The sequence below is a fragment of the Marmota monax genome, unplaced genomic scaffold (genome assembly GCF_021218885.2).
Source record: "Marmota monax isolate L192 unplaced genomic scaffold, Marmota_monax_Labrador192_F-V1.1 WCK01_AAM20220418_F8-fsc00044, whole genome shotgun sequence".
Classification (NCBI taxonomy): Eukaryota; Metazoa; Chordata; class Mammalia; order Rodentia; family Sciuridae; genus Marmota; species Marmota monax.
In genome coordinates, this window is record NW_026695198.1 from 16057225 (window position 1) to 16065576 (window position 8352).

The 8352-nt window shown below is 34.3% G+C and overlaps 1 protein-coding gene across 3 annotated transcripts in view; it reads right to left on the minus strand.

Moving 5' to 3' along the window:
- The window catches only part of Dnajc5b (DnaJ heat shock protein family (Hsp40) member C5 beta), a 230816-nt gene that overhangs the window by 196780 nt on the left and 25684 nt on the right, over positions 1-8352 (minus strand). For 2 of the 3 annotated variants that reach the window (XM_046428512.2, XM_058573999.1), the window contains one exon: positions 7080-7215. The exons of the other annotated variant lie outside the window; for it this stretch is intronic. The gene's annotated coding sequence lies outside the window, so the exon portion shown is untranslated. The remainder of the gene's footprint in view (positions 1-7079; positions 7216-8352) is intronic. 3 annotated transcript variants of the gene reach the window in all.

Sequence of the window (8352 nt, forward strand, 5' to 3'; positions counted from 1 at the left end):
TGGACATAGAAATGTAAAGAAATTTACATAGCAATGTAAAGTTGTGCTGCAATTGTGTACAATGAATCAAAATGCATTCTGCTGTCATATATACCTAATCAAAATAAATAAATAAAAAATTTTAAAAAGGGAGATCAAGCTGGGTGTGGTGGTACAAACCTGTAATCCCAGAGGCTTGGGAGGCTGGGACAAGAGGATCACGAGTTCAAAGCCAGCCTCAGCAAAAGCGAGGTACAAAGCAACTCAGTGAGACCCTGTTTCTAAATAAAATACAAAATAGGGCTGGAGAGTGGCTCAGAGGTCAAATGCCCCTGAGTTCAGTCCCTGGCAACCGCCACCAAAAAAAAAAAAAAAAAAGAGTTCAACTAGTTCAGCAAAGGGCAAGAGATTTTTGAAATTGATAAACTTAAAGTTTTGAAGAAATCTTAGGAGGGAATATTGAAAAAGTCCTCAGAAAAAGCAAAAAATTAGGTAAGAAAATAAATGATTCATGGGGCAAAAAAAAAAAAAAAGGAAAGTTGCTGAAAAAAAAGAAATAAGGAGATGATGACAAAACAATTGAGGGCAGATTCCATAGGGAAAGTCCTAGGAAAAAGTTATTTGTGATATGATCCTCAAAAAGCAATATCTTAGTCAACAGATTCTCTTACTTAGAGTTACTGTGTTGCAACACAGTAAATAAATGAAAATTTGCTTTTCTTTGGGATAACTTAAGGTTGGTTAATAAAATAAATAATGTCAATAGCTTTTTATTTTCCACTAAAAATATTAATTTTATGACATTGAACTCTGTTTCAAAAACAAAAAGCCCAAATTATTCAAATGCCACTGCTAATGAATAACTTTTTTTTTAAAGGGGACTTTTGCCAGATAAATCTTAAATGGACAAAATGTAAAAGAAGTCAGGAAAGTAAAACTCAAAAAATATAAACAAAGTATGTTTTAGAAGTAGAGAACAGAAAACAGTAACACTTTCCCAAAACAAAACCTTCTTTGAAAGAACTGAAGTCCACTAAAGCATAGATCTGGAAAAATCAGCAATTGAAATGAATTCTCAAGAACAGAGAGGAGATACTCTTAGAATTCTGCTGTATGATTTCTAGAAAGTTCCATTTTGAATGACAGTGCCTAAAGTATACTATTCTTCATAGATCTACTAAAATTTAAGGTTAAAGGCAGTCTGATGAAAACACATCCCCTGATCTGCTGTTGTCATCTTAATGACTATCATCAGCAATACTGCAATTCTTTCCCTGAAGCAGAAAGGAAACCAGTTAGATTTGTAAAGCAGGCCTTTGGGATTTCTTATGGTCATAATTGGATTCTGAAATGTCAAAATATGGTATCCAGACATGTGCTGCTTAGAAAGCACAACTTGGAAAGATAGCCAGCATTCTGAGTTTTTATGTCCAATTTAAATAATGTTGGAGAAAAATAGTCCTGTGTGGTCTTGAGCAATTTCCTCAACCTCTGAGACTTGTTTTCTCAACTATAAAACATGAATTAAAATACCTACCTGATTGGGTAGTTGTTTAAAATAAATGAAATAATGATTATGAAGCATTTAACAAAGGGCCTAGTAATAGAAATGATTTCAGTGAGTGGCAACAAAAGTATGTGAATAATCGGATCTAACTTACCCCTGCCTCATGGAGACTGTTCCTATTCCCTGAGAATAGCTTTTGGGCAGAAGCCTGCTCTACATCAGGGAGAGAATCCTGGAGAGCAGAGCTGGGGTGTTGCTGTGACCATGAAAGATCTGTCTAGAGTAGCATAGTAGAAGCAGCAGTACTTATGCAGGAGCAAGAAAAATATGGAAAGGAAAAATCGTAATGAATATTTTCAGAGTTCATAACTCTGTATTTTTACTAAAGATTTCAGGCAATTTTTAAAGCTGGAAGGAAGCTGAAAGAGATAATTTATGTAATCTCATTTCACACATGAAGAAACTGAGGGCTGATGAAAAACTTCTAAAAACTATGTGATTAGTGACTATTGTGGGACTCAACTGCTGACTTCTACTCCAGTGCTTTTTTATTTCCATGACTTGACACCCTGTGTAACCTAGACGTACACAAGTCTTCGTGAGAGGCTTAGAAATGTCCATTGGAATTTTTGCTATAAGAAAGTGTTAGGATAGCCTTAGGCCTGAGCCTAAGCAACTCCATTTTAAAAACTCCAGTTTGAAACTTGCAGTCTCACTAGGCACACCCACAGAGCCCTCCAGTATGGCCTCAAACAAGTTATTTCCCCGCACCCTGATAAAGAGAGTGAAGCCCCTGTCAGGCTGTCCTCACCTGATAAGAGGGAAAGGCATGATGATCAGGGTGGAAACCACCAGACCAGATGTTTCTGACCCCAGGGTAAATGATGTCACTGAGAAATCTGGTGGTAGCTGATAAGGATTGAAAAGGGGGGTCAACCCCCCCCCCAAAAAAAAATTTAGTATAAATAATACAGCAAATGAATAGGGATTCAGCCAGCTGAAGCAAGGATGCACTCGAGCTGGAGAGCCTGATGAGGACCTGACATCGCATCACTTGTCATTGTTTCCCCAGCCTCTGCGTGATCCTCACCACTCTCAAACTCATCTGGATCTTGGTGAGAGCCGCAACTTCTCCCTAGGACCCTCTCCTCAATGGGTCATCCATTCCACACCAGGAAAATCCTGCCTTGGTTCTGGACCTGATCACCGCCGGTCTGAGTGAGAGTGCATCTGCTGGACATAAAGCCTAAGGCTTAAGACTTTTGAACTTAGCATGCAGAGGGAATGTCTGTCACTGGCCTATCATGATTAAGTGTGTTTTGCAGTGCTTAGAATTAACCTAGAATTGTTTGCTATAAATTAATTAATCTAGAATAGTTTGCTGTGAATTGATTATGTCTCTTGCAGTGCTGAGCATTAAGGTTTGTCGTTTTCTTGATTAAGAACCTATAGAGTGAAATTGTATTGAGTAATTTGAGTGAATAAAGCATTGAAAGGGGCAGAAGCGCGTTGACATTCTTTATTTCTCCCCTCGACTGCATAAGTGGCAATTTTGCCCCCTCGAGACAGCAAGGCACAAGAAAGGGAAGCAGATGACTGGAGGGTAGGAAGAGTTCAGGTAGTGAACCCTTGTTCATTTCTTTCGTTCTGGTGTGTGTGTGTGTGTGTGTGTGTGTGTTTTATGTTATTGGAGATAGAATCTAGGGCCTTACACATGCTTGACACACATTCTACCACTGACCATCACCCTCAGTCTGAGTTCATCTTTTTAGTGTTCTCTTATGTTAATGGAAAGTCAAGAGCATAGTAAAAATATTTCCAAAGAGGGATGATACTAATAACAGATTTATAAGAAATGTACACTTGACATAATAATAGACTTAAGGAATAACATTACAATGATCTTAGTGCATGAATATAAATCATATAAACTTCAGAAAGTATTTAATACCCCAAACACTTGAAGATAACTTCCAAAAGCACCTCCAAAATACTAAGCAATAGGAATTTGTTATAATTTTAAAAACATGAATGTAAGCAACTTTACAGAAAAAGAGCTAATAAATCGTCAATTCTCTTTTTAGTGCTTGAAATTAACTTCTAATATTTGTCAATATACAAAATCAACATGTAGTTATAATGTGTTTATACACTATTTAATATTATTTTTCCTTTAAACTTTTTTTATATGTTGATTTTCATGAGTCAACCCAATATGTATACTTGTTAATTTTAATGATTAGTTCATCGTGTTGTTAGAGTGCAATTAATGTATTTACCTTGTCCTTTGTTGTTTCCTGCCTTCTACTATGTTTAGTATTTTGTTTAAATATCCTCCACACCAAGGCCACCTTTGGAGTTATTTCCTTGAACTCTATTCTGCAATGCAGATTTTCTAGGTCAAAACAATATGAATAACAATAGGTACTATTGTGTTCTTTCTATGTGTATTAGGCTCTCTAGATATTACCACTGTTATCCTAAAGATAATCCTTTGACGTATTTATTAATTTTATCCTATGTTACCTGTAGGCAGACTGAGACTAAGTTAAACAATTTACCTGTAGTGATGGAGAAAGGAAGTGCTAGAGCTAAACCTGAAACCTAGTTCCACATGACTCCAAAGACCATGCTCATTACAAAATACTGGTAGTCCTTAAACACTGTAATCTCAGGACTCCTTTACATATTTAAAAATTATTGAAGGGGGAAAAAACTAGAGAATGAAAATGAAAAGCCAAACTAAAAGATCATATTTTCTTCTAATATTTATTTTTCAGTTGTAGTTGAACACAACACTTTTATTTTATTTATTTACTTTTATGTGATGCTGAGGATCCCAGGTCCTCGCACATGCTAGGAGAGCGTTCTACTGCTGAGCCACAACCCCAGCCCCTAAAAGATCATATTTAATACTGGAAATGAACAATTGGAATTTGAAATTGAAAACACAATACCATTTATATTAACACAGAAACAATGAACTAGTTTGGTATAAATTTGACAAAATATGTACAAGGTTTATATGAGGAGCTTTGCAAAAATTTGATAAGAGATGCAAGAAGACCCAAATAAATGGAGACATACTATGGTTTAAGGATATGGCTCAGTTGGTAGAGTGCTTGCCTTGCATGTACAAGGCCCTGGGTTCAATCGAAAAAAGGAAAGATACTCCATACACATGAATAGGAAGACTTAAGTCATCAATTCCTCCCAACTTGGTCTATAACCTTAGTGCAATCCCACTCAAAACAAATTTATTTTGTAGAAATCAACAGCTGATTCTAAGTTGGTATCAAAAGGCAAAAGATGCAAAATAGCCAATATGGTGCTGAAGCACAAAGCTGAAGAACTGATACTACCTGACTTCAAAACCTACTGTAAAGCTCAAGTAATTACGACAGTGTGGTACTGGTAAAAGAATTTGACTGATCAATGGAACAGAACAGAGAACCCAGAAGTAGAGTCATACAAATATCATCAACTGATTCTTTGACAAAAGAGCAAAAGTAATACAATGGGGAAAAAACAGTCTTTTTAACAAATGTGCTAGAACTAGACATTCCCATGCAAAACAAGTGAATCTAGATGCAGACCTTAAACCCTTCACAAAAATTGACTCAAAACAGATCATAGACCTAATGTAAATGCAAAATTATAAAACTCCTAGAAGATAACAAAAGGGAAAATCTAAGTGACCTTGTGTTTGGCAATGACTTTTTAGATACAATGCCAAATGCATGATTCATGAAGGAAAAATACGTAAGCTGGACTTCATTAAAATTGAAACTGCTCTGTGAAATATAATGGTTAAGACAATGAAAAGAAAAACCACAGACTAGGAGAAAAATCTTTACAAAATACATAGCTGATAATATATTGGCATCCAAAAAATATGAAGAACTCTTAAAACTCAACCCAATAACAAAAATCAATAACTCAATTAAAAATTGACAAAAGATCTAAATAGACACCTCAGCAAATAAGAGATGGATAGATAGATAGCAAATAAGCATATGAAAATATATTCTGCATTATATGCTAGAGAATCATAATTTCAAACAACAATAATGTATCACTATACTTCTATTAGAACATATACTCTAAAACACTGATACCATCAAATACTTATGAAAATGTAAAGCAGCAAGAACTCTCACTTATTGTAAATGGAAGTGCAAAATGCTACATCTATTCTGGTAGACAATTTGACAGTGTCTTACAAAACTAAACACACTTTACCTTGCAATCCAGTAATGATGCTTTTTGGTATTTCCCCAAACACATTGAAAACTTATATCCACACAAATACCTGCCTGAGAATGTTTATAGATGCTTTATTCACAACTGCCCAAACTTGCAAACAACCAAGATGTTCTTCAATCAGTGAATGAGAAGTTTAAGGGGAGGGAGGAAAGAATACATAAATGGAGCACAGGAGATTTTTAGGGCAGTATAACTACTCTGTATAATTCTTTCATGGTGACCACATGTCATTATATATTTATCAAACCCATAAGATGGACATGACAAAGAGTGAACTCTAATGTAAACTATGAAGTTTGGTTAATAATATTGTATAAATATTGGTTCATCAAATGTAATAAGTGTACTTCAGTAATACATGTATACACATACACACACACATGAAACACTGTATGCATGAGTGTATACACGCATGTGCACATAGGGAATGATAAGAAAATTTATAGGAATTTGGTATCTTTTCCTCAATTTTTCTGTACATATAAAATTGTCAAAAAAGAAAATATTTTAGTTTTTAAAAAAGAAAATTTTATAGTCAATAACAAATTATAATTTATTATAATCATGATACATTTATGATGTTTATGAATTATAATCACTGTGGACCTTAAAGTTTTTGTTTGTGTGAGTTATATGTAACAATATTTACCATGTTAGAAATGTTTTTTGAAAATAACTAATAAAAGTCTATTGCATGGTAATACAAATAACGTTTTTGTGAACTAGAACTATATTTTCCAAAATTAAAAAATAGTGAAGAATTGCAGTGTTTGCAAATCTTTTTAACATCTGGTTTAATGAAGACAGCTAGATTTTCATATCTGTTTTTGCGTTCAGACTGTTGTATTATGTTGTTTTTGTTGAAATATGTGAAGAAAGTCTAACTTCATTTATGTAGGCATTTGGGGAAAGGGTAGCCTTTGCATATAGTTGTGGATATTTTTCTTTGCTACAATACCCAAATTCAACAAATGGGAGTTTCTTAAAGGCTAGTGCAATGTGATATCTGAACTCGCTTCATACTCTGTTCCATTAAAATTCACTGGGTTTCTTTGGACTCTGAATGGGTATTTTCACCATGGCATGCAAATGATTTGCAAATCAGGCATTAGTTGTTTGAGAAATATTTATTCATTTTATTATGCAAATTTTTCAAATGCTGGTCCATTTTTATTATACAATAAAAATTGCATCCATTAATGTCACTACTGATCTCATCAGGAAACAAAGTATTAAGCACATGATGGTGGATCACATATTTCAAAATTCTAATATTTACTTGGAAATTTGGATTAGTCATGGACAACAAATATTATAAGGTATTTACCTTGAAGTGACAGGCTTGCTCATTTCCTTTTAGAGAAAATGCGTGTCAACTATCCAAGTCCTAATAACCATAGTTGTCTGCCAGTCATTCTTTCAAGTAAAATGGAGTTTCATGAAGAAAGCAGCTGCTTCAGTTCCTAGAACAAACAATGGCCCAAGTGTTTTCCTTGAGACAAATACAAGGACTTTATACACATTTCCCATTTCATCACACAGTGCATTAAGAAGTGGACTCCAGAGTTGACATATAATAAAATTAGTAATTTTTACTTCAAGGACATGAACAAGCTAAAACTGTCATTTTTGAAATGTGTGCACAGAGTAGTGAAGAACGCAATGACTGGTATAACAGTGGGCTTGGTTCCAGGAGTTTGACCAACCATTTCTTTCATGCCATTATTGCAAATGTCAACACAGTGAACAAAGCAAATGTCTCTGTCATCTCATGAAAATGATTTTGATCTTGTAAGACCCCCTCCCCTGAAAAGGGAGACCATGAACCACACGATGAGAACCTCAACCACATTATATTAATAATGATAGCATAGATCCAATACATGCCATTTATATACTTGATTCAGGCATACCTGTAATTCCATAAGGTATATTACTGCTCATTATTAATTTGTTCAATAAATATTTTGTGTGTGCTGAGTATTGGATGAGCACAGGAAATGGATACTTCTCATAAGGAGCCTAGAAGGCACTGAGAAGATAGAACTTTTAAAGAGGACATCAGAAACTTGATAAATCTGAAATTTTTTAGATATGCGGTGTATTCTTAATCTAAAAAACACTTTAAAACAAGGTGGATACAATGAAGTAATTATAAAGGAAAGCTATCAACAAGGAGAAGTGGAAAATTAAATGAAGCAGATACATTTATGATGTTTATGAATTACAAACACTTTTAAATGAAGAAATAGATTGATGTTTTTATTGTTGGCTATTCTATGCACTAAATGGAAATCTGACAGAGAAAAATTACAAAGAGGAGTTGCTTAGACTCTGGAACTGAGCAAATAATAGAGATTTATGGTTAAGTGGAGATTTAAAGACTTCTCTTTCAAGAACAGAATTTGAATGTTTTGCTAGTTTTAAATGCTTTTATAATTATATTAAAACTATAGCAGAAAACAGATAACAATCTGATTAAAAACTGAGTGAGATAATATGCATTGCTATAATTTGCATCTTGAATGTCAACCCAAAGGGCAACTGTTAAAGGTGTGGTCTACAAGATGGCACTCTTGAGAGGTAGTAGAAGAACCTTT